This window comes from Podarcis melisellensis (assembly GCF_964234715.1).
Source record: "Podarcis melisellensis genome assembly, chromosome: 1".
Lineage (NCBI taxonomy): Eukaryota > Metazoa > Chordata > Lepidosauria > Squamata > Lacertidae > Podarcis > Podarcis melisellensis.
The window spans coordinates 133,435,754-133,463,427 of NC_138528.1; the positions used below are offsets into that span (position 1 = coordinate 133,435,754).

At 44.0% G+C, this 27,674-nt stretch overlaps 1 protein-coding gene across 3 annotated transcripts in view; it reads left to right on the top strand.

Annotated features, from left to right (window-relative positions):
- Window positions 1-27,674, top strand: part of ERBB4 (erb-b2 receptor tyrosine kinase 4) — a 779,780-nt gene that overhangs the window by 434,556 nt on the left and 317,550 nt on the right. The gene's annotated exons all lie outside the window — the stretch shown is intronic.

Below are 27,674 nucleotides of genomic sequence, written 5' to 3' on the forward strand. Positions count from 1 at the left end.
CCCGTACGGGCAGGGGTACCTTTACCTTTTTACCTTTAAATGCAAACTGAATTGAATTTATCCCTCATCATGAATTAGAGGCAGTGCTATTTTTCTAGAAAAAGATGTGCCAGAACTCACCAAGAATGCCTCCCTTGTTCTCTTATAATGGCATGGCGCCTACTTGAGTTCTGGCTGAAAAAAGCCCTGCTTAGGGGACATTTTATTAAAGTTTCTTTATTTATTTGTTTTGTATTGTGCTCTTCCTCCCAAAAAAGCCCAGAGAGGCAAACACACGGGTGACATTTCACCAAAGACCATGGAAATGACATCTAATGGCTTGTGGGGGGGATCAGAGAGTGAGATGTCTGGTAGAGTTATAAGTAATTGATTACAGGGCGGACAAAGCTCTATTCGGGGACCTGAGACACGTTGGCCCCATAGAGTGGTGCGCCTGCAGGCTTGTGTGAACTAAAGCACATTTGGATAGCGCCTGATGGGAGATCTCCATTGTGGTGTTCAAAGGTGAGGAAAAGCAAGAATGTACATAACTCACTTAGGAAGTGTCCTGTATTTTCAAGTGAGTGGAGATCAGTGCTTGTAAATTATGAATGTGAAAATAAGTAATGCTGTCTGGTTTTTTATTTTTATTTTAAACTTGTTGGCTTTAGGATGCAACATGTTTCTGTATTCTTTGGTTGTTGTTGTTTAGTCGTGTAGTTGTGTCTGACTCTTCGTGACCCCATGGACCAGAGCACACCAGGCACGCCTGTTGTCTTTATCTATGGACTTTTCTTGGCAGGGATACTGGAGTGGCTTGCCGGTTCCTGCTCCAGTATGTTTTGGTAGCATCCCATAATATAGCAAAGAATTGCCTGTTTTAAAACTAGTGCTGTTCTGAAGGTGCCTCTCTACCCTGCAAGCTCCATTTTCTCACTGTGAATGTAGGGGGCCACTTTCCCCACTTTTCAGGGGTGAACTGGCCAAATTCTCACAAATTTCAGGACTAGGGGACTTGATTTGTAGCACGCAGAAGAGGCTTCTCCCCCCCCCCCCAAAAAAAGGCCGTTTAGCTGTCACAGAAAGAATTTGTCGTCCTCCTAGTGATGTCCACCATCTTTTCACTCCACAATGTTTCTATGGAAGGACACCCTTCCAGGAGCATTGGGGGGGGGGCACGTCACTGTCCCAAGTAGATCAACGGGGTAGCCCTGTTTTTCCTCCCAGGGATGCTCCATGATCTGTTCACAGCAACATTGTGGGGCAAAGCAGCCGGAGTCATTTCTCAACGTCCACCGCTGCTTCCCATGGGAGTAAAATTGTGCACACATACATGTGTTTTGTGTTGTGAACTGCACTGTGATAGGTGGTATACTAATTTAATTAGTATATATGAATATGGGTCTATTTATTTCTCAGGCACTGATTATTTCCTAGTGCTCAGCAAGGACGGCAATGGTTTCTTTTATCCTCATTCTTTGGTGTGTACAGTTCTATGCCTAATTGCTTGTGTGTGGTCCAAAAGGCTCACTAAGGTTTGTGTGTTGCTTCTCCATGGTATCATTCCTGTGCCCTCTTCCCAGACAGGCTCCATTAAAATTAATTGCATATGGTGCTTGGTGTATTTCAGCCTGAGGAGATACTAATTTTCTATTGTGACATCTTGCTCAGGTCATTGTGATACGATGGTCTGGGGCAATGACACAGCCACAACTCAAGACCCATTATAATTTAGAGCATGGTTTTCTTTCTGCAGCTTCCGGTATTTTCTATGGCTGGCCCCAGAAAGGTTTCTATAGTGATCAGGTCCAAGGCAATATTATTTGGCCAGTAGATTTAACAGGCAGGGAACTGCTCTGCACTTCAAATAATAATAATAATAAATAAATAAATAAATAAATAATTTATTATTTATACCCCGCCCATCTGGCTGAGTTTTCCCAGCCACTCTGGGCAGCTTCCAACAAAACACTAAAATACAATAACCTATTAAACATTAAAAGATTCCCTAAACAGGGCTGCCTTTAGATGTCTTCTAAAAGTTTGGTAGTTATTTTTCTCTTTGACATCTGGTGGGAGGGCGTTCCACAGGGTGGGCGCCACTACTGAGAAGGCCCTCTGCCTGGTTCCCTGTAACTTGGGTTCTCGCAGTGAGTCTCAGTGATTGTTTCATTGCCCTCAGATCCATGGAAAACCATGCAATCGGAGAGGGTGCTTCGGAGCCAAACAGTCAAGAGCCCTGGTTAACTCCACATTCCAGTGGGCCACCAGGGAATGTGCAAGCCAATCCCTGATAGTCACTCCTTCAGCTGTCCCTTGGTAGTAGCCATTTACCCAGGCGGGGGCAGGAGAGTTGGGGGCAGCAAATCAACTTTACTAAGAGACCAGATCCATTTGGCTCCTCCTCCTCCTTTCCTTGAACTGTTTCCAGTTCGGCTGGTTGTTAGTAAGAATCTTTATATTACTCCACGTACCTGAGTTTGCTTGGATTTCTTTGCCCTCCTCATCCCTGCCTTCATTTGTGCTATGTCTTTTAGATTGTAAACCTGCAAGCAGGAGCTTCTTTTTATTGAGAATGTAAGCTATTCTAGGCCCCTTCATGGATCACTGCCTTGTCGTGGCAAAGGGGCTTGAAGAACTCAGAGAGGCTATGAGCCATGCCGTGCAGGGCCACCCAAGATGGACAGGTCATAGCCGAGAGTTTAGACTAAACGTGATCCATCTGGAGAAGGAACTGGCAAACCACTCCAGTATTTTGCCAAGGAAACTCCATGGACATAAAAAAGGAGAATCTTTGAGAAGAAAGTGAGAGTTTCCAAGGCATGCTCTGGTTCATGGAGTCATGGAGAGTCAAACACGACTAAGATGACTAAACAACAACAAAAGCTATTCTGGGAGCCTTTTCGACTGAAGACCAGGGTAAAAATGCTTCAGAAAAATACATGATTGTGTATATCTATATATACACAACTACTGAATGTGCAGGGAGTCTTTTTTCACCAGATGTGGATTTAGGGCAGCGTGACTGGTTCCACTGTATGGAGTGCCAAGCCTAGGGGGCGCTGCAGGGGGCACAACTGTGGAATAGTGAATCGAGCAGAACAGAAGGCGAGAGGCGAGATGGCGCTGAAATTTGAAAGATCAAAGTCAGCCCCTGTTTCCACGTTGGCCAGCAGCTTGCCTGAGTAGCAAACATGTCCCTGTATAAAAATGAAGCAGAACTGGGAATTATTTTTATATTCACCCACAACAAACTTTTCATCTTTTCATCTAAGCAGTAACAATATTTGACAACACACATGGAAATCTTCTGATAGGCAGAAATGAGAGAGAGAAAGAGAAAGAGAGAGAGAGAGAGAGAGAGAGAGAGAGAGAGAGAGAGAGAGAGAGAAATTGACATCAGTCTTGTTCAGTCCTTAACTTTAGTGTGGATGCATGAATGGCATGTGCTATTTGCACAGGTTCCTGCTCACCGCTGCCCCCCCAAAACCATGTAAGTTCCTGGGAAACTGGGCGTTGGACCCATGGGGGCTGGGGGAAGGAGCCCCTCTGGCATAGCTGTCAACTTACAGATTTGAAAATAAGGGATCAGCAGCCAAAATAAGGGATTTTAGTCAACCAGCTGAAATACGAAGTTAAAAGGGACCAGGTAATTTTGGAGAGCAGCGCCGTTTTTTAGCCCTTTGTTTCCAGGGGTTGCTGCTCAAGACACCAGCTGATGAAACACTGCAATTAATTAACTACAAGCAGCAACCACATTTTGTGCAAAACGAATTCCAAGCTGCGAAGATGCTGCTGCAGTTATGTATCTTTTCTCTCATACTCCATCTGCAGCTCTCAGTTCCATCAGGCATGGCGGGAGGAAGGGGGGGGGAATAGCGCCCAAAGTAAACCCGCAGATCAGACCATCTATGCTAGTCTACCACTACAAATCTATGGGAGAAGTGCTTGCGGGCCTTCCTCCGCTTTCCCCCAATATGGTTAGCCCGCATCTCCGCCTCCTCCCTCTGATGATGTAGATACATTTCCATGACAGGTTCGAAACAAACAGTTTAAGATGAGTGAAATGTCCCTGGGAAAGGCAGGTGGCCCTGCAGTTTGCTTCCGTCAGCTGTGTATATTTGCTGCTGCAAACTTTGTAAGGTGGTACCATGGAAAATTGAAGTCACAGCTGTGTCCAGTTCTATCTGCATCAAATCCCAAATCTCAAAATGGCTGATTTTGTTCTCTTTTTGTTCTTTGATAGTGTTCCCAAGGGTTGCCTCTCTCCATGCAGGCGTGACTTGTAAGGTGTGGCCATATGAGTCCCCAGCATTGAGGCACAAAACATTCATTAGTTTATATTCCAACTGTTTGTTAGTTAGCCAGTGTAGTTAGCTTTGTATCCTCTACATTGTTTGATCCATTACCAAGAAGCACACAGCCTGAGGGTATCTCATTTGCCTCATGTGATCTTGTGAGTGTGAAATAGCTGGGAGGAAGGGAGGTGTTAAAAGTTTCACATGGTTGCAATACAGTGTATGGGATTTTGGAGGCAGAGGGATTAGTTTGAATAAACACCTTCCTTTCCATTACAAGAACAAGGTACACCATCCCTTCATGTCTAATTATGTTAGGCATGTTGTCTTTGAAGGATTAAAACTATGTTATATCACTTCAGAGGGGTGGCTATAATATTATCAGTCACGTGCTCTTGACTCTGGCTTCCTGTTAATCAGCACATTCAGCTTAAGCCTGGGTTCATTCTCTGCTTAGTCTGACTGACAAAGGCCTGCAAAAGGAAGATTGCACCAGTAATAATACAAACTAGCAGGTGTTTTCTACTTCACTTTCTGAAAAACTGTGCAATTGTACTAATGCTTTAGGGTATTTCAGATAACCTATGCCTTGCATCTTCAGTAAACAAGCTCTTCTCTCCTTGCACGCAAGCATTTGCAAACAAGTCAGTCCCAAGACAGCGTGTTTCATCGTTAGCATGGCTAAACTCTATTGCTCTGCCTTATCAGTCTGTCACTGCAATTCTATCCCTCCAGGACTTTGGAGTAACACACTGAAAGATGCTTAGGAAGGCCGTCCCTGCCGTGCGGGATGGTGCCATTCAGGTGGCAGCATGGTGGGGGCAGATAAATGAAAGCAAGTGTTAGTAGGTGCAGCAATTAAAAAATAAATGTGAAAACTTTGTAAAAGCACTTAGACATGTCTCTTGCTGTGCAGGAGCTTCTGTCCACACACTCATCAAAAAAATCACTGTATAGTTAACTCACAGTACAGTGGTATACATGTATACTTCAGAAGTTAGTCTGGGGCTTACTCCCAGGTAAGTGGGCACAGGATCACAGCTTGAGCTTTTGTTAGCATTGGGAGAAAGCAGGGTTCTCATGCCTTTAACAGTTGTATGTCAGAAATAAATTCAGCAGCTTGATCTTTTTTCTAGTATGGAAACGCAATTATCAGGAAAGCTTCCCCATGACTGTATTCAGTCTAATTTTGTGCTGTGCTATGCCCCAGCATGGCAACTATGTTGTATTATGCCATCTCCCATGGCTGCCATTTTGTGACTGGTGCCCACATCACTCTCAAAATGCACAGTGTGGTCACTAGCCCCCCAAAACTGGGCAACCCCTGGTCTTGGATATGGCTGTAAACACATAATTTCAGAAGAAACTGGTGGAAAATATCCAAAAGTGCTATAAAAAACCAATGGTATTTTTTGTAGCTTGTCCGATCCAGCTTTTGGAGCTTGTTGCTCTTTTTCTTCTTGCAACCATTTCTGCAGGGAACAGGTTCTCCTCCCTCACTTGATATCTGGAGGCTTTCTTCCTTTAGATTGGTGCAGCCCTGGTCAGAAATCTCTGCCTCTTTAGCATGGCTGGGATGTGCCCTACAGGACAGAGATAAGAGTCACACCTGTTGATCCACCTACCTTTGCCCCTGGTTCTGTCTACCACTGGCATGTCCAGTCCTAGAAAGTTGCCCCTCAAGGGAATTTGAGCCTCAGGCTGGAAAGGGTTCCTTACCCCTCACGTGTTTTTCTTTCTGTCCATGAGCAACTTTTGAAACTACCCCATTTTTATTCAGTTCTATGTTGGGACTGTTGTGGGTTTTTAAAAAGCTACAAAAATAATACTTACATTTCTCAGTGTTGGTTTATCCTCAACTAAATGCATGATATTCATTGAACATTCACATTACTACTGAGCTGTCTTTTGGATAAGTGCTGAATAGGCAAAGCAATTTTCCTCAGCCCCACACATGGTAGAAGAGAGACCTTGTGGAGAGGGGCCTTGAATAAGGATAGGGGGCAAGTTCTCCCCCCCCCTCCCCAACCGTTGGAATATTCCAAAACAGTAGCTAAGGGGCCTCATCACAAAAAGCACAGATTTGCCCCTCCCTACTTTAATTCAGGTAGGGAGGGTTAAAGCCTCAGCGCCTAGGGTTAAAGCCTCAGCGCCTAGGACTTGCCGATCGAAAGGTCGGCGGTTCGAATCCCTGCGGCGGGGTGCGCTCCCGCTGCTCGGTCCCAGCGCCTGCCAACCTAGCAGTTCGAAAGCACCTCCGGGTGCAAGTAGATAAATAGGGACCGCTTACCAGCGGGAAGGTAAACGGCGTTTCCGTGTGCGGCTCTGGCTCGCCAGAGCAGCAATGTCACGCTGGCCACGTGACCCAGAAGTGTCTCCGGACAGCGCTGGCCCCTGGCCTCTTAAGTGAGATGGGCGCACAACCCCAGAGTCTGGCAAGACTGGCCCGTACGGGCAGGGGTACCTTTACCTTTACCTTTTACTTTAATTCAAGTATAGGTTGTTTGCAGGAAGGAGACTGGTCTTTAATGGGACTTCTAAACAGATCAAATTGTTGAGCGCGGGACCTTGACTTGTTTGCACTTTGTTTTGTGCAACATGTAAGAAACCTGGATAATTATTTTTGCTGCTGTTGCCCTGAGCAAGAATTTGTTATGACGATAAAAAAAAAAGACATAGCAGCCTTGCACTTATTTTAAAGAACAAAGAATTAGCAAAAAATATATATAATAGTTTGCAGTTTGAATGCAATGGCCTAGTGAAGCCTTGTTGCTCTGTGGGAAGGTGAGGCAGACTGCGCTTCTAGTATATTGAAGTGCGTTTACCTTCACAATGTTCTAGTTGGATAATTGTAAACAAAACACATATTGCAAAGATGCTATAATGCTGCAGTTTAACCAAAGAAAACTACTAAACCCGACAGCACTGTGAAACTCCCCCCAGTTGGAAATATGGGACAAATATGTATACCTTAGATTCCATTCCAATGACACCAATGAGAAGGAAATGCTCATGTTTTCTCCCCTGTAATTCGAATGTATTGACATTTCTCCTCCTTGCCAAGCTTCAGTTCATGAGGAATTTGTAGGAGTGTTCATAAAAATGATGAAGTACATCTCTTCAGGTCACATGGGAGCCCCAGCCTGATCGTTTGTTTGTTGTACTGCTAGATCTCTCTGCCTGTGAAAAGTGAGTTATGTGTTGTCGAACATCAAAACTGTGATGAGCAGAGACGCAGAGTGCCTCACTTTTAACATGTGGGGAAAGGTGCCGGTACTAAGTACCCGGAGTACCCCCAGGGAAAAAAGGAATTGGGAGACCATAGTGACTTAACCAGGAAATGGCTTAACTCTGTTGTCTTAAGTGTGCAAGGAAATGACCACTCATGCCAATCACCCTGCCATTCACAGAGCAATGTGGAGAACATTGCTACATTCCACGCAGCTGCTGCAAGCAGCGACAGAGCAAGCTGATCAGGTGCCTGGGGCGGCACGTGTGCCCTGTGCCCGCGGGGCAGGGCAGCTGGGGCAGGACGCTCCGCAGGGCCTCCAAAGAGTCTGCCTGCCTCCCCCCACCCAGCCGCCCTACAGCTGAGGGGGAGGGGGTGGACTGTTTGGGGCAGCATGGAGCCCGTGGGCGCCCAAGCCACCGTGTCTCTCCCAGGAGATATGCATGGCTCGGGCTCGTTGCAGGCCCAACGGTGAGTGCCGCCTGGCATTTTGTCACCCCCCTCAGTGGTGACACCCGGGGTGACCGTCCCCCACCACACACCCCTTCCTCCGCTCCTGGCTGTAAGTGATTGCATTCTTGATTATTTCCCATGTATTTCAAACTGTTATGTCACCTTGATGCAAGTATCCCCCCAAAGGCTTCTCTTCCTTGCAGAAAATGTGACACTGAAAGCGTCTTTTAAAATTTAAGTTACTTTCCCTTAAGATCCTCTCTGTGAAACTGCTAATACTAAAGACATAGGCAGCACCTCTGCAGTACACACATTTTTCTTCTATGCTTAGTATTTATTTGTGCTTGTTGTTTGCTTACATGAGAGCAGTAGGTATGTATGAAGCATTTCAACTAGATACTTCCAGGCATAGAAGCAATCAGTCAAAATGTTCCCATGTCATATAACTTGCAGCATTAGGAGTAGTCCTAGGAAATGGTGGGAAATGTGATTGAATTGGAAATATGGTGTTTCTGTTCAGTGTGATGGCTGCCTTCTGCATTCATAATAAAGCACAGAGTCTGCATGGACTTGTAGGGTTTGCATGTTACTGTAGATACATTAAGAGAGACGAAAAAGTGGACAGAGATAGAGAACCAACTCAGGTGGGAAATGAAAACAGACGGCACACAAAAGCACCAAAGTCCAAAGCTGAGAATAAACAGAAGGACTCTGAAGACCGACTGCAAGGAAAGTATCTGCTTCTATAAACGTGAACAGACAGGCAACTACATTCACTACCTGCTCTGGGGTGTTCAGTGACATTTACAAATAGTGCTTCCTCAATCTGATTTGTAAATAAATATTCCATTATAAATTGTGAGTGGTGGAGATGGGCAGATGAATGTACAGGTTGGCAATTCATTTGTATTTTGTATCTTTCTGATATGAGGAACCTTTCGTGTGTCACGGGGAATGTGCCTGCAGGCTGGGGCTGAACGAACAAAGGTGTCACATTGGGAGAACATGCTGGAGGCCTTTTTGTTTGATGTTCTCAAACTGCTCTAGGGGCTGTCTCTTCTGAAACTCCTTATCCCCCTACACTACGTTAAAACACATATGCATTCATTTCCTTTTAAATGTAAAAGTAAGATAGTGTCTGTCCAGCTAAGCATCAGAAAGAACTTGTGCTTGTTTTTGTGCTTCTCCAGAGAACTGCCTGCTGCTTCTGTCAGTTGAAATTATCATAGCTCTGGGTTCGTCTTCTTTTGAGTTTTAGCTGGGAGATTGCAAATGTTCCTGGCTAGGGGGCAGAGTAAACCAACATCACTGCTGAAGAAGAGTCCTTAGGAGATGTGACTCCTTTCCAGCTTGTGCTGGTGTGAAAGGGTTCTTGGCAGGGTGGTGTAGATTTGTAGCCTGTGTCAGGAGTGGGGAGGGAAAGAAGGTGAGGCTGGGGTGGCTCATTAATGAAGGCCAGAAGACACATTAGGAACCAGTCACCCTGTTGCCTTGATGGTGAAGAAGAACGCTGAACCCCTGTGATCAGGCATCTTGCAGTCACAAGGGGCATGCGGAAGAAAGAGAAGTGCATGGGGACCAGCATTAAAGAGCTGGACTTGAGAGGCCATTCAGGGAGGAATTCCACTGAAAGTGCCTGGGTGCCCAGAGACTGAGGCAGAGAGGGGGAGAAGTCCAGTGCGATTTAATCCCCTTCCCTCTGCTCAAGTGAGAGCCTAAGAAATTGGAGCTTCCAACCAAGCCCTGTCCCAATTCCCCACATGACCAAACAAATGCAGAAACTGGTAGGAAGAAGTTCAAGACTTATTTACAGAAATATTGTGATTTAATGGAATGTTAAGAAGGATGCTTGGTTATAAATAATTGGCCATCATTAAAATAGTTTAGAATTTGATGATAAGAGAGATTAAGAGAAACAAATTTGTAGGGGAATTATTTTATTGTATTTAAATAAGCGATTACAAACTTGGAAATAAGATGATAAATTGCTTGACAAAAATTTATTAATGATGCAAATGGGAGCGGGAGACGTGAGGAAGTTCAAGGATGTTATGAAATTTTGTTAAAACAAAACAACATTGTTTATTATCATTGTATTTTCTTTTCTTTCTAAAAACTTCAATAAATATCTTTAAAGAAAAACACAAATGCAGAAACTGGTATTTGGCAATAGCATTTAGTATATAAGTTATCATTCTCAGCCTGCTTTTTCCTGACCCTTAGTTTTAGGCCTTAAAGCTATATGAGCAGGGCAGGCGTGAGCAATGCGCACCTGTATAATTAGGATTAGCCTGCAGGCTGGCATTTTGATAACAAGGAGCAGCCAGGTGGAGTAGCCTGGCTTTCCTAGCGCCAAATTCAGCAAATGACAATAGTTCACCCGCTCCCCTGTGATTCCTTCTCCTCCCGGGAATTAAGACAGTGGATCAAGGGCAAATTGCATAATGACTGGAGTTGTTGGTAAATGTCTCATAGGTTTCTGCTCCAGAGAAGAACTTTGGGGACTTGTAAAATCCAATCTCAGTTAAGAGGAGAACTACTAAAATCTCCAGATTCTTTTGCATCTCAGGCTACAGTCACTTCCTTTGCAAAAATTCTAGAAAGTGTGTTAGAATTGTAGTTAAAAAGAAAAAACAGAAATTTCCAGCACCCGTGCCCACTATCTGAACTATATTATTCACATGTACACACACTGAGTTAAAAATCTTCATTTCCAAAAGTCAACTGTAGAGAAATACATATTCAATAGTAAAAAGGAAAATAGCCCAACAGAAATGAAGCATTAAAAGGCTGAAATAAATGTCCAGGGGTAAGGTTCTACTTGTGGATATTCCAAGCAACTGCAAAAAAAAAAAAAAATGCAATTTACAAGTGTGCAGTATCTGAATAAACAGAAATATGCTGGGGAACACAACTCTCTTGACTTTACTTAGTAAACATTAGGAATGAATTGCTGTCTCTCATCCTGATTCATTACCCTTCCACAAGTTTCCTGTGTCCTGTTGTCTCCTCCTTCCCTTCCTTCCTTCCTTCCTTCCTTCCTTCGAAGGAGAATTTATTAATTAGGTTTGTGAAGTCATCCCATTAGTGCAAGGACTTCTGCTTGTGCAGCGGAACTTCCCTCTTCCCTCTCTCCACCTTACCGAATTTGCCCCAGAAGGTTGGGCAACCCCTAGAATGAGCAAAAAGTCCTGTGAGAATGGAACAACTTCACTGGATACAAATCTTTGAATTTGACATACGATTCAGTTTATGTATTTTTATTTTTACAGGATACTGGTGCGCACACGCACAATGAATATATATTTGTGCTAAAAGGAATTCTGATATGATAATTTGCATGGTGGATTATTTAAGATACTTATATGTCTGCATGCATTAGTAACCTAGGCGGGAAAAGGTAAAGGTAAAGGTAAAGGTACCCCTGCCCGTACGGGCCAGTCTTGACAGACTCTGGGGTTGTGCGCCCATCTCACTTAAGAGGCCAGGGGCCAGCGCTGTCCGGAGACACTTCCGGGTCACGTGGCCAGCGTGACATCGCTGCTCTGGCGAGCCAGAGCCGCACACGGAAACGCCGTTTACCTTCCCGCTGGTAAGCGGTCCCTATTTATCTACTTGCACCCGGAGGTGCTTTCGAACTGCTAGGTTGGCAGGCGCTAGGACCGAGCAGCGGGAGCGCACCCCACCGCAGGGATTCGAACCGCCGACCTTTCGATCGGCAAGTCCTAGGCGCTGAGGCTTTAACCCACAGCACCACCTGTGTCCCACCTAGGCGGGAAACAACAACACAAATAGTGAAAATTGTAGCGAATTGTGCAAATGTGTTCTTGTGTCAGAATTGTGTAAATAAAAACACAAATCAGACTGGCAGAACTCTCACACTTAACTTCCAGTCCACAGGTAAGATCAGGTAATTCAGAACCTGAAAATCCAAAGACAATAGCAAGTCAGATGGGGGGAAATTTGGTAAGCATTCCTAGTCTGTGCACATTTTGCCATTCTAGATGGTGTCAGAAAAGAAATGAAAGCATTTTCCAAGATGTGTTTGGTAATATATGCCCATGAGCTACAGAAAGTCGGAGCAGACATTGCCTTCCATGTGTTTGCCAAATGGCTGCTGTAGCACCTGGTGTAATTTCCAAGTTATCAAATACACAGATTATCTATCTACTCCTAGGACATTACCTATAACACAATATTTTTCATACTACAATGTGGCACAATGCTCTTGAAGCTATTCTCATTTCTGGCAGCAATGTGCATGCATTATGTTAATTTGCCCCCCATAAATGTCACATTAACACATTATTCCTGCTGGGTGCTGCTTTGGGTGATACCAGCTCTTCGCTGGGCTGCTGAAACAGCTGGTCTCCATAGAAGCCTTGAGCGTGCGTTAGCAAAGAGCTGAGCTCTGCGTAGACACTTGTCTTATCCAAAAGAAGCCTGGGGAGCTAACAGCAGAACATCTTCTAGACGTGGCATATTCATTCTCTGCTCCTCTGTCCCTGGCTCACACAGTGAGCTTCACAGGGTGTCATAGCTACGGGTTTTCTTAATTTGGCTGCTGTTCCTGAACGAGTTAGCTGGCAGGCATCCCAATAAAGTCTCTGAGGTTACTGCTAAGCTAAAATGTTCAGGATTGTGATTCACATGATCTGAACCTGTCAAATCAGATGACTGGGGTGAGCTATTTCAATGCACTGTAGCCTGGTTGTTTATCTGTTATCCTGTAAATTGGCATAGTGTTTTGCCAAGTAGCAGCTCACAGATGTTTAATGAAATATACAGTGAAATGGTCATTAGTATCCACTGAGGGACAGTTTATGTTACTACGTTACATGTTTTGCATTTGTTCCGTATTTAGGATTTTGATGTACTGTATAGGTTGTTTCTGGTTTGCTGACTGCTGACCTCAGTAAACGACTCCTGCTGAGATTCAGGATTGTGGTCACAGTGTCCATTTTTAAAATGACAAAGCACATGTTTTCTAAGCACTGCTAGACACACAGCTACATGGTGGCATGTATCATGTAATGTGATAATGCTTTTGTCCTTAACACTTTCTCTCCCCAACGCAAAAGCTATACAGTCTAACCTTTTTTGCTTGTTCTGAATGTGAGTTTGTGCTTGTAGCACATTACTTTTCCATGCTATTTTGTGATTGGAGACGGTCTCCTCTTGAGGCCAAACCCGAGGTACGGATTCTGCTTCCGTCAGTGTTAAAGGGAATCTCCAGTTCTTAAGATTCTGGACATTATCCAGTTCTGCCTTCCTTACCTTCCATCTCCAGGGCAGTCATGTCTCAGAGCTGAAGTTGCAAGGTTTTAACCTCCTCCTCGGGACCTCCAGGGGCAAGGAATTAAATCCCCAGGGTGCGAGAAGCTTCAAATTATGGGAGGAGGCAAACCTGAATGAATTCTTCCTCTATACCAACCTGCCCTCACACTAAGGTCATTGGTTTATGTCCTCCTCCAAACATGATCTCCATCAAAGGCATGGTTTGTGGCAAGGAGCAGGAGTTTGGCTTTGATATCCCGCTTTATCACTACCCGAAGGAGTCTCAAAGCGGCTAAAAATCTCCATTCCCTTCCTCCCCCACAACAAACTCTCTGCGAGGTGAGTGGGGCTGAGAGACTTCAGAGAAGTGTGACTGGCCCAAGTTCACCCAGCAGCTGCAGGTGGAGGAGCGGGGAAGCGAACCCAGTTCACCAGATCTACCACTCCTAACCACTACACCACACTTACCCAACTATCCTGTCTTCTGACCAGCCTTGTGGGAAGTTAGCCTTGGACCTTGGTGGGGATCATCACACATAAAGACGAGCAGTTAGGGTGGGAAGGATGCAGTGAGAGACTGGCTGGGGATGAGGAAAACGGACCAGATCTTAGACTGATTGGGTGTTGTGAGTCATGTGGGGTTTCTCACGTAAGGCAGATGGAGGGAGGTGGGCCTTCCTAGCTCTCACCTTAAATTACAGGGACCCAGAATGAGTGAGGCTGAATTAATGGCTGTACAAGTTGCTGTTTGTTTCTTAATAAAGGCTTGTGGTCCTTATTCATCCTATTCCTGTCTTCATTCCAGGGTATCTGGGCAATTCATTTCCCTAGATTTGTAAACATTATCTGTATGGTGATTTCCCAACTGTCATTTAATGTTCTGGTTAGTGTTACCTGTCAGCAGGTATGCCTGGCAATAGAATAATAAGCTAGTGCTCACTTTGGTGAGATTTCAACACTAATCACTTTTATATTGGCTCAGATAAACCCAGGAAAAGTAAGTGCTGAGGATTTTTAAAGTGTTAATCCGCTTTGTGGTTGCTGAGTATTTCAGACTTTCCTATCTTGCAGCCCTGAAGGGTAAATCCTCTGACCTTTGATAGAATCTTGGATAGCAAATAATTGATGATCACCAAACAATAAATTGGGTATCAGCATTTTTTAGGCCCAGAGAGGGAGTTTCTGATCCAGATTTTAAAGGGAAATGTGTTTTAGCCATTTTTTTATTTCCTTATTATTGATTAAATCTCTCTCCTTTCCTATTTTGTTTACCTTTCCTCCATTCACCAAAAACACCCCAGATATATACACTGGGTCTTTCAGGCTGCTCACTTACTTGGGAGTAAGTCCAATTGAGTCCATTGGCACTTATTTCCGAGTAAACACAGGTCTAAATTAACTATGCATTTCTTCTCTGTGATCAAATAATGTGTATAGAAAGGTCAAAACCCATTGGAATTGCCAACTTTTTCCTCCACAGAAACTCTGTGACTCTTTAAATAGTAGCCTGACAGGGCAGATTTTCTCAGTTTTGATATCTGCTGATGAGGAAAGCTGCCCTCCTAACTTTCTACCATTCATAGGTAGCTTTTAAAGGGATGTACTTAAAAAAAGATATAGAAGAGATTCTCTGTGACTTGTTCAATTGATTATACTGTAAATCATTAGATTATTGATCTCAGTACATGATGCTCTTTGTTAGGCACCAAAGACAATATTTTCACATTATTCTTCACGGACAGCAAAACTATCCTTATCTGTGAAGAGAGCAGTTCACGAAAGATTAAAAATGGTGATGAATGTTAAACTATAATGAATGTTTTAAAACAGAAAACAATGGGATGATTTATTAATTGACACAGCTATTTATCAGGCTTTACATTCATTCTGTCTTATATCAATCACTTTCTGACATTCAAACTTGATGACTGGTGGTGAGCTGAAATGAAATGCTTGTGTGTGTGTACATTTCTCGTACACTTTTATTATGTTTTAAAAGTGTCCCTTTCCAGTGAGAAACAAACCAAACCAAAAAGTGTTTATATCTTCAGAATAAATGAAATGTGATGTGAGTAGCAGTGTGCTCATTCTGAAACGACTGTTTTGCCTCCCGTGATACTGTGCATGGCTAAATCTGATTCAGAAAGCAATGCCTTCCTCCTGAATTGGCTTTGTTTATCCTTGCCAAATCTGATGGGCTACACAATTCTCTGGAATAAGACAAAAACAAAGGAGGCAGGGGAATGTTGCCAAAGCAATATAAGCTTCCAATAGCGTATTACAATCCATAATCTTTAAGGGGCTTGGATGGAACATTTTAGGATCAGGATCATTTTTTCTTTCCTACTGAAAATGTTCCACATAGAAGACTTGGTGTTGCCCTGCAGGAGACAGCAGCCAGAAACAGAGGCAGCAAAACAGCATATGGAGCTTATTAGAAACCTAGTCACCCAGGTCTATGGTAATCTAGCAGGGAGCACCGGACAAGCCACAGTGTTCCCTGCTGATTGCACAGCCTGCTGTAGGTTTCAGCAATATCACTGCTTTCCATGCAGGTGTGAAACTTAATTTGTAATTCTCTTATCATCCCATGGCCTGCTTTTGGTTTACTCCCACCTTGCTTTGGCTCACTTCTTTGAAAACAAAACCACCCGCTTATGCAGAAAGAAATGTCGTTTTGACATTTTAATTAACACCGCCGTCCAAGGGAGTACATGACGACTACAGGAAAGTGTTGCATTCTGGAATATGGAATTGCATTTCGTGGCAATAGGAGAATGAGGAAGACCAGTTCTATTGTTGCAGTAATAATTAAAGAGACTTGTGGACCTGATTGACATGCACATAGTGACAGTCGCTTTGTCGCAACACTAGCAGGGTAGGGGGGTTGTGAAATAAAAGAAGGACTTACTCAAAGAAGAAATGAAAACTCTGTAGTGTAAATCTGAATTGATTAAAGATTGATGCTGAGTTTGAAATATGATTTCTCAACCCCTTGGTGCCCATTTCCACCTCGCCTGCTTCCAACTCTTCTCCACTTACCATAATACTGTATAGGAGTTTGTTTTTAACTTTTACAAATTAAAGGAAACACCTTCATGTGCCAGTTAGTAAGCTGAAAGATCCTGGTGCTTTCGCATGCAAAGCAATCCTTCCAGTGACCTGGACATCCCAGCAACCTTTCACTACATCAGGGCAAAAACCTGCTGTGGGCAGTGTAATATATCACTTTCTGTGGATAGTGAAAGCTAAGGTGCTCTCCCTTTTGAAAAGGGTGGTTTTGATTTGGAAAGGTCCTTAATTAACCTAAAAAATGTTAATCCTTCAACCCATGACTAGCACTAGTCATATTTCAATGCTGAGACAATTCTCTGAGCTTCAAAATGTACAGGCAAACCATGGTTTAATGTTGCTTGTTTATATCTAATAATCACCCCACTGTGTAGGTACAATCCTTATTGTGGGGGAGGTTAACAATTGATATAACTATGGCCCATCCACTCAGACATCAACACATAGTAGAGTCTGGTTTGCCATTTCAGACAGTTCTGCCAAACTATATTTAAACATTCTTAACCATGATTTGGCACAATGCCTGAAATGAGCAACCATGTTCTTGTCTAATTCTAGGAACTGAGTGTAAGGATATTTTAGAAATTCTCAGAGAAGCTGTGTTTCCCCATTACAGAATAAATATATGTGAAAGAACATGTTTCTAGAATCAAAATGAGATCAATTCTGTGCAGATGTTCTAACGTTGTGTAAAATCAATGCTTGGTTTTAAAATGTCTGTTTGCGTGTTCAGACCTTTAAACCTTCCCCCTTAAATAAATTCAGACAAGACTCAAATTTTCGTTTGGTTTTTGGCAGAATTTAGGCCACAACTTTATTGATTACAGAAAGTGACTGGTTGCATAGGCTCTGGTTCGACTAGTTCCGTGTGGCAGGTAGTGCTGTGGCAGGTAGTGCTAAGCCAGGGCACCAGCATAGGTCAGCCTAGGGTGAACACCTGGTTAAGCAGAAAGCTGGGAATGGGCTATCTCTGCCACCCAAATACCCCCTGGACTCAGGCACGGGCACAACCCCCTCTCAGGGATTGACCAAACCATCAAGTCCCTATATTCCTTTAATGGAATACCCTGCACATAGGGATGGTGAGACCGTTCTCCCATCCTGAACCAGTGTCTATCCGCAACCTTACAAGTTGTGACGATTTGCTATACGGCAGGCGAAACCCAAATGGCACCAGCCAATCAGCCAAGTGGGGAAAATTCCTGCCGTGCCCCTGTCCCAATGACAGATGGCATATGACAGCATAGCAAGGTCAAGCACACAGCCCTAAATATAGGGAGAGGTGGGCAGGTGTTCCGATGCATGAGCCGAAAGAGGAAGCTCTGGGCATAAATAGGTCCCTTGATCCATTTAGCTTGTGTCCCGTTGGCCTAATTAAACCCAGCATCAAGGGACCTACCAACTGGGTGTTGTGGCTATTCAATCAAACCCACCCACAACTCAGGGTTTGGTTGCCAGTTCTCACCGTAACACGTGCCCTCTTTAAGGGAGGACCCAATATAGTGCTGTTAACATAGACAGCTACAAATTTCCTTCTATTAGTGAACATGGGTGGTTGAGGTTTAGAGTCAAAATGAGACCATCGAGAAGCAAGAGGGGGAGGTATCAGCATACATTTGGATCCCTTCCAATCGGGATTCAGGCCTCACCATGGGACTGAAACTGCCTTGGTCACACTGGTTGATGATCTCCAGCAGGCTAGGGACAAAGGTGAGAGCTGTTTCCTAGTTCTGCTGGATCTCTCAGCGGCTTTGACACCATCGACCATAACATCCTTCTGGACCGTCTTGAGGGGCTGGGAGCTGGGGGCACTGTCATACAGTGGTTCTGCTCCTTTCTCCTGGGCCCTGTCCAGAAAGTGGTGTTGGGGGATGAGTGTTCAGACCCCTGGGCTCTCACTTGTGGAGTGCCTCAGGGTTCTGTCCTCTCCCCCGTGCTTTTCAACATCTACATGAAGCCGCTGGGAGAGATCACCAGGGGGTTTGGGCTGGGTGTTCAACAGTATGCAGATGACACCCAGCTCTACCTCTCTTTTAAATCAGAACCAGTGAAGACGGTGAAGGTCCTGTGTGAGTGCCTGGAGGTGGTTGGAGGATGGATGGCGGCTAACAGATTGAGGTTGAATCCTGGCAAGACAGAAGTACTGTTTTGGGGGGACAGGGGGTGGGCGGGTGTGAGGGACTCCCTGGTCCTGAATGGGGTAACTGTGTCCCTGAAGAACCAGGTGCGCAGCCAGGGAGTCATTTTGGACTCACAGCTGTCCATGGAGGCGCAGGTTAATTCTGTGTCCAGGGCGGCTGTCAACCAGCTCCATCTGGTACGCAGGCTGAGACCCTATCTGCCTGCGGACTGTCTTGCTAGAGTGGTGCATGCTTTAGTTATCTCCCGCAATAACTGGACTACTGCAATGCGCTCTACGTGGGGCTACCTTTGAAGGTGACCCTGAAACTGCAATTAATCCAGAATGCGGCAGCTAGACTGGTGACTGGGAGTGGCTGCCGGGACCACATGACACCGGTCCTGAGAGATCTGCATTGGCTCCCAGTACGTTTCTGAGCACAATTCAAAGTGTTGGTGCTGACCTTTAAAGCCCTAAACTGCCTCGGCGGTCCTGTATACCTGAAGGAGCGTCTCCACCCCCATCACTCACCAAGGGCCTTCTAGCCGTTCCATCATTGCGAGAAGTGAGGTTACAGGGAACCAGACAGAGGGCCTTCTCGGTAGTGGCGCCCGCCCTGTGGAACACCTTCCCTTCAGATGTGAAGGAAATAAGCAGCTATCCCATCTTTAAAAGACATCTGAAGGCAGCCCTGTTTAGGGAAGTTTGTAATATTTAATGCTGTATTGTTTTTAACATTTGATTGGAAGCCGCCCAGAGTTGCTGGGGAAACTCAACCAGATGGGCGGGGTATAAATAATAAATTATTATTATTATTATCATTAATTGGCAAACCCTAAGGTAAGTGGAAATACAAAACAAAAACAAAACGGAGAAACCTTCCCCCCTCCTTGAAACCAACTAGTCCTATGAGGACTGAACATGGTCAGTGATTTTCAAAAGGCACAGAATATGATTGTCACATGCGGGGGACGGACGGACCTGGAAAACCATTCCGGGTTTGAACCCCTTACAACTTATGCTATCCTGGAGGTGGCTTGGCTGGCTGACACCCTGAATGATACACCTATGTTGCAGGTCTCCCACTTGCTAAGACTAGTAACAAGCAATGGACTTGGGTAACCCTGTCTGGGGTAGTATTTTTTCTTACTGGATAATCATCCGTAATATCAGCAATTTCTGTTTTTCTTTTTCCTGCTGAAGCAGTGTAAATATATTTAATAACACCAACACAAAATGGCTTTTTCAAGAACATTTGGCATTTACATTAAATTGCCTCTTTTTCATAGAGCTGTTGTTATTTTGATTAGTTTCAGTAGTATTTTAAAGCAACGATTTACATATATGCCTCTGCTGCCTCTAAATCTACTGCTTTATTTGTTTAACGTCTGATGCAGAGAGGCACTGGGGCCCCATGTGCATTGCAAAATTGAACTGGGCCAGCAGTCTGTTGTTGACATCTTCCACATGCAATTTCCCATTAAGTGAGTGTCTTTGTGGGCATGCCCTGCAATCGCCCTTGTTGTTGTTACAGCACTGATTAGTGAGAACAATTTACCACAAAGCAATAATAGGAGAGCTTGTAATAAAATTTCACCAAGGCTGAAAAATAAATAGGTTTCATAAAACCTAGGTGAACTGAAAATCACCTGAGTACCTTACTCTCTAGATTCACAACCCAATAAAACACTTGCACACTCATAATAACACAACTGCACAATGCATACATTATATATACTTTGCATTGTATTCTGTGGATTTATACAATAATGTGGAATTATGTCATGGGCTTCCCTGCCCATGTTTGCTAGATGTTACAACATTGATTCCTGTGTATCTGGTTATGCTGTGTTTGGAAGGAAGGTCCTGTGGTTCCGGCATTATTATTATTATTATTATTATTATTATTATTATTATTATTGCCTTTTGTTCTGGAATCCCGTTCTGGACAATACACAATACACGTTGACTGCCCTCCAGGAACCTTTGGGGAAAACTCGAAACTATTACTGTTAATTTCTACTTCCAAGGGTTCCTGGAGGGCGATTCCTTCCTCTTCGTTGTGGATGTCTGGTCATGGTTGTCTAAGCAGACAGCACCGGAGCCTCCCAGGGATTTTGTGCCACACTTTATGTGGTTATTCTCACATAAATTTTGTATATGTTTTCCTTGCTCGCCGCTTGGGCGGTTCTGTGTTCCACTGTTATTGCTCTGTCCTGATATCCTGCTGTTCTGATGGAGCCGTCATGAGGGTGGAGGGGTAGACCTTGTTCTGTCAGTTGGTCTGGTGAATGGGATGGCCCTCCTTTTGAGAGGGATCATCTGATTAGGACCCTCCTTCTCCAGCCACGGGGAAGAACCATGCTAATCACAATGGCTGCCCTTCTGGAATGACCCCTGGGAACATAAATTCACAGCAAGAATTTCTGGTTATCTCAGGGAGAGGCATAGTGAATATGTTAGTTGAAATATGTGTGTGTGTGTGTATTATACTTACATCTGTCTGTAAGTATAGATGTAAGTATACATCTTTACAGGTTTCTCTTAAAACTGAGCTAAGTCTGTTTTTAGCTAGGTACCAGATTGGTCATTAAGCACTGCATATTTTCACAGCCTGAATCTATCTGAAGCTGTTGGACATTTACCAGACAATTGCAAATGGGCAGTAACTAAGACCTTTGTAACTGTGTTTGTTTACTTCATGACATCTATCTCCAAAGGCTATGCCTGCCCCCAGGTGAAATCCCAAGGGCTGGGTGGCCCTCCAACATGCTGTCAAGTGTAGGAGATGGTTGTGATGCAGAGTCTAGAATTTCCAGTGTCTCAGGTGAGAGGTAGTGTTGAATTATAAAACATGCAGTTTATAGTGATTAAGTTAAGAAGCCTATCAAAATAATTTGAGGTTATGGGGGTTTACTGAATTCCATTTTCTTGACTCTGAATCAGGCCTTGGTCACCCATCCATTATAATTTCTTTTATAACCGTAGACATTGATTAACTCAACATGGTGGCCTGCCAGTGAAAATATTTTACAGGGAACTGACAACTATGGGTTGAATCTTATTTTGAAAGTATTGATCAACAAAGTATTTAAGTCCGATACTAAACTAATTGAGGGGCATTCTTAACTTTCTTCCTTCTGTTTGAAGTATTGATTACTTTTTAAAAATCTGCTGCTTTGAACTGCTACACTAACCCCTGTGGTAGCCAAGGGGCAATGTTGTTGTTTTGTGTGAATAACTAATCAGCAACAGCTTTTCTGTGGAATTCGTGGCTTCTCTGCCATCTGGACTCTGAATAAATGGAATCTGTTGGAACTAAACTAAACAAAATGAATCCTGGGACTTGAATCCTGTGTAATTGAATTCAGGGACCTGTCAGTGAGATTTGTTCTGCTGCTGATACAAAGGATACAATTTGGGGTGACTTCTTCCAGTGCCAGCTTTATCCAGTTTCTGCAGTCCAGTATCTCTCTTCTTTTACTCCAGCATGTACCTGGAATACTGGCCAAAGTGAGAGGTGAATCTACACAATACCTTCACTTGAGGGACACCTGTGAACAGTCACTCACAAGCCAGTTAAGAACACAAGTACTTGGATTTAAATTCATTCACTTCCCTTCCCTTCTGCTGGCTATGGGCTAAGAATGCCATCCCGTCAAAAGTCCCCATCAGAGCAATACTACATCATCAGGTAGTGTCACTTTTGGAGGGAGCAGGGGGGCCAACAGAGCACCCTGCAAAAATAGATCATTAAAAGTCATTGAAATTGTCGTTTTGCAGGCAACAAAGTGGCTAAGCCATTCGTGGAACGAATTCTTTTCGTCTAGCAAGGCACCACTGTAATGGTATTGCCTGGCACCAAAAAATACATTGTTTAGTGCCAAATGACCTCCCTGCGGAGAGCACCCGAGAGCAGCAGTGAAACAACTGAGAAGGTCTTCTCCATGGGCATTACCTGTCTCACTACCTTGGAAGATGATGGTAATATGTGAGCATGTGCATGTAGGAAGTGGTGGCCTTTGTTGGATAATTTTACATAATTATTTAGAACATTTATAAGCAAAAACTTCTTGATCGAAGAGCTCTCCAAGTAGTATACAAATAAAATTGTACATAAAAAGCATAGCTAAAGTCGACAGACCAATTTAAAACAAATATACATAAACCATCTTCAATTAAAACACTTAAAAAAACCAAACCCAAATATGTAGACTTACCAAAACAATCCCCCACAGGCAGGCATCTTAAACCTCATTGCAAGGATGCCTTCCTAACATCAATAAATCTGGAACTTTCTCTACATGCTGGCTGCTCTGTGTGGTGAGGCATTTTGTGTGTGCCATTTTGCCACGTGGATCAGGTCCCACACTGCCTAGAATTCTATTTTGGCAATATCGTGAAGAGGAACCATGTGGCAGAGGCCAGTTTCACCGAGACTGCACAAAGCAGCTGCCAAATGGAGTTCCAAGCAGCTTCCATGTGACAGCCATGTTGTGTTACATGGCCCTTAAGTTTCAACTACATTTTCTTCTGAAATATTAGGCAGTCTCTCCCTGGCACCACAGTTTTTCTCCTGTTGATTCACGAGCAGTCAAGAACATGGCAGTCTTCTGTAGCCTAGAAGAAAAGACATATGTCAGTTCATCCAAATTTCCCAGTGCAGAACTGCTTATGGGCAAAATTTAGTATAATCTCACAAGGATTCGGTTGAACCTGGTGTGTTGGCTACCGGGGATAGATTCAATATGTTAACTAAAAATAGTGAGCACAGAGCTAATGAATGTTTTGAGAGCAGGCGGCTTGTGGTGTCTCAGAAGGCATCTTCAGGGTGATACGGCTGCTGTTTCTTACTCTTCTAAAATAGAATACATTCAAATCAGAACTAAGGCACCAATTTAAGTTTTGTCATCAAAATGCAATTAGCCATTTGCTGGGCTTGCCGGGGAAGGTTCTGGGTTTTGTCACCTGTATTCTTCCGTATTGAACTAAATTGCTTTGTAAAGTTAAGGACATGCCTTAGCCACAGTCCAGTCAGTGGTAGATGTGTGCACAGAAGACGTAATAGCCGTGTGTGTGGTTAAATGGACACTCTTCGGACCCTAAACTTTGCCAGTGGATGAAATTCTAAAGGGCAGAGAAGTTAATGGAGGCAATCAAATGTGCACCATTTGATCCAAAGACAGAGAAAAATGAGAATAGCCATAAGGAACAGGTTTACATTTCAGCCTTGTTCTCTCTGAAGTGATAAGCCTGTGTCTGGGTCGCATCACTTCAGACTGCATGTGGGGGCTTATAAGACAATGCTCCTCTATAGGAGCCAGAAAGGTTCTAGACTTCCCCCCTGACATGCTAATTTTCTACAACCAGTGGTTTTCTCTTTTGCATGGAATAACATCCATACCCCACATGAACTCTGAAGTGATGCAGTGTAGACTCGGTTTTACCACCCCAGTGAAAACTAGCCCTTAGGAGAGTTGAGTTACAAAGGAAAGGTCACAAAATTGCTTTTATATCAAAAGGTTTCTGTGCGGATTGAGTGCTGTGTGTGAAACTAAATCTCCTTTCAGATCTACAGTGTTTATTAGAAACCATTGGCTGTTTATTTATCTCTCTGGCCCAGTTGCTGTCCCCCTGAATTCTGTTCACCACATTGCCTTTAGTTGTCGTTTCCTCCTAGCTGCTTGAGAGGTAGGTATCTTGCCAGTGCTCAGGTGGATTTGAAATTGTTTTTATGTATGGAATTGCTTTTATTTTTATTGTTAAAATGCTTCAGGATGTTCTACTCAAGTTATTGATAAATGGAATTAAAAGAACAACCACATAATATGCACATGGGTTATATCATGGGATGAAAAGGAATCTTGATGTGATAGCAAGGTAGCATCAATATTCCTTTGCTGTTGCTTGTGCTGTGGTTTAATCAATGCACATATGTGCTGGTATGTGTCAGAATGTGGGAGGCAAAAGCATGTGAACTGAAGACTGCAGCAGCACACAGCGTGTGCATCGGTTCTGAAATTAATTTGGAGATTCTCCAAGTTAAATAGGAAGCAGGCAGAGCAGAACATGCGGCAGAGCAAGCCCATGGAATAATAATGGAATGGAATAGTAGGAATACAAATCACAATAGATGTTCACAGGGAAAAGGCTAACCTGCCAATATGGGCTATTTTAAAATATGGCATCTGCAGCTAATTCTGTCCTTCTAATGTGTCTTGAAATAGCACTCAAGTAATTTGGTGGCAGGTGGGGTGGATGAGAAGACCTGTTTCTTCCTCCCTCCTCCAGAACATTTGCGGTGGCATCTTTTTTGCCTTAGCGACTCTGTGTGTCCTTCCACCTCACTTTTAACCCTGTGGTGCCTTCTGGAATGCAGGTAGTTACACAGCTTAGTTATGTGGTCTAAGCCAAGCAAAAGAAGGAGGAGTATACTCTCTTAGAAGGTCTAAAGAGTCAGGCAACCTGTTTAGTGGCTGATCCATGGTGGGTTTCAACAGGAGCGCTAGCAAATATATGGTAAAAGATTAAGAGATGGGTCCCCAGTGTATGTTTGGGTTAAAAGTGGGTCCTGAGTCTGAAATGGCTGAAGATACCAGGTGGAAGGAACCCGGAACCAAGCAAGTGATATTAACTTCTTGTCTATTTCCTATCCTGGCAGTCTAAGTTGTTTCCCTATCAACATTAAAAAAGGAAGCTCCACCCCCCAAAAAAGTTAGAAATAGCTTTCCATGACTCTAAATGGACATTAATAATGTGGTTTCAATTGTCCTTTATAAGAGAACCCAGCTTTTCCTTAAAAAAACCAAAAACCAAAATGAGGTTGCTGTTAATGTGTATCACAGCAGTGTGTAGGTAGCAAGGCAGAAGGTTCAAATTCCACTGCAAATATGTGCAATTGACAATGGGTTAATTTTCAGGAAATCAGATCACTTGACATTCAAACACAAAATAAAACAAGGCATTTCTAAGAAGCTCCCTGCCCCATTGTGACCATTTGACCATTCTCTGGGTTGTGTGAATCAGCCCTGATGCAAAAGGGGTCTCTATTTTCCAAATTGTATCTTTGGAAGTTTCAGCCACTCCCTCATAGCTGTCAACTTACAGATTTGAAAATAAGGGACCAGAAGCCTTGAAAATAAGGGACCAGCAGCCAAAATAAGGGACCTGCAGCCTCACCTGTTCCACGCACTCCAGTCTTCCTGTCCTCCTGCGGTCTGGTCAAACTCATGCTGGTAGCTTCAAGAACACTGTCCAACCAACTTTGTAACCAGAGGTTCAACTGAATAGAATCTGAATCCCATGCACCACAAGGCCTATGCAGCCTCAACGTAAGATGGCTCCCCGGCCTGGCTTTGCACTGCAAAGTTTGCAGCAGCATGTGCAACAAAATGGCGTCCAGCATTCAAAAAACCCCTCAGCTTGCATTAACTAGCCACACACAAGGCATGCAAGCTCCACCCCCAGTCGTTCTTAGACTTCTTATTGGGTGAGCAACACAGCCAAGCAACACAGTTGGAGCCTCCCTGGCCGGCAGGGAGGGAGGGAGAGGAGCTGCTTCCTTTGAAATTTAAGGGACATCATTTAAGGGCCATTTAAGGGACATCCATCAATAAGGGACAGCAGCGGAACATGGCACTGGAATAAGGGACTGTCCCTTCAAATAAGGGACACTTGACAGCTATGCACTCCCTCCCTCGCTGCTGGCCTGGGGCAGTACATGTGTGGCTTGGTGCCTCCTCCAACTTGCACGGTCTGGCCAGAAATTTGCCCAGCTGGGCTGCTGGTGAATTCGCCAAGGTGCAGGCATTCTCGCTAGGAATCTTTTAGAACAGAAATCAGCAAACTTTTTCAGCAGGGGGCTGGTCCACTGTCCCTCAGACCTTGTGGGGGGGGCGGACTATATTTTGAAGAAGAAGAAAAAAGAATGAATTCCTTTGCCCCACAAATACCCCAGAGATGCATTTTAAATAAAAGGACACATTCTACTCATGTAAAAACACCAGGCAGGCCCCTGGTCTCCAGGGCCAGATGAACTGCATCCAAGAGTATTAAAAGAACTGGCAGATGTGATCTCAGAACCACTGGCAGTCATCTTTGAGAATTCCTGGAGAACAGGCGAAGTCCCGGCAGACTGGAGGAGGGCAAATGTTGTCCCTATTTTCAAAAAGGGGAAAAGAGAGGACCCAAATAATTACCGCCCAGTCAGTCTGACACCAATACCAGGGAAGATTGTGGAGCAGATCATTAAGCAAACAGTCTGTGAGCACCTAGAAAGGAATGCTGTGATCACCAATAGTCAGCATGGATTTCTGAAAAATAAGTCATGTCACACTAACCTGATCTCGTTTTTTGACAGAATTACAAGCCTGGTAGATGAAGGGAACGCAGTGGATGTAGCCTACCTTGATTTCAGCAAGGCATTTGACAAGGTGCCCCATGATATTCTTGTAAAGAAGCTGGTAAAATGCGGTCTTGACTATGCTACCACTCAGTGGATTTGTAACTGGCTGACAGACCGAACCCAAAGGGTGCTCATCAATGGTTCCTCTTCATCCTGGAGAAGAGTGACTAGTGGGGTGCCACAGGGTTCTGTCTTGGGCCCGGTCTTATTCAACATCTTTATCAACGACTTGGATGATGGACTCAAGGGCATCCTGATCAAATTTGCAGATGACAGCAAACTGGGAGGGGTGGTTAACACCCCAGAGGACAGGATCACACTTCCAAATGACCTTGACAGATTAGAGAACTGGGCCAAAACAAACAAGATGAATTTTAAGAGGGAGAAATGTAAAGTATTGCACTTGGGCAAAAAAAATGAGAGGCACAAATACAAGATGGGTGACACCTGGCTTGAGAGCAGTACATGTGAAAAGGATCTAGGAGTCTTGGTTGACCACAAACTTGACATGAGCCAACAGTGTGACGCAGCAGCTAAAAAAGCCAATGCAATTCTGGGCTGCATCAATAGGAGTATAGCATCTAGATCAAGGGAAGCAATAGTGCCACTGTATTCTGCTCTGGTCAGACCTCACCTGGAGTACTGTGTCCAGTTCTGGGCACCACAGTTCAAGAAGGACACTGACAAACTGGAACGTGTCCAGAGGAGGGCAACCAAAATGGTCAAAGGCCTGGAAACGATGCCTTATGAGGAACGGCTAAGGGAGCTGGGCATGTTTAGCCTGGAGAAGAGGAGGTTAAGGGGTGATATGATAGCCATGTTCAAATATATAAAAGGATGTCA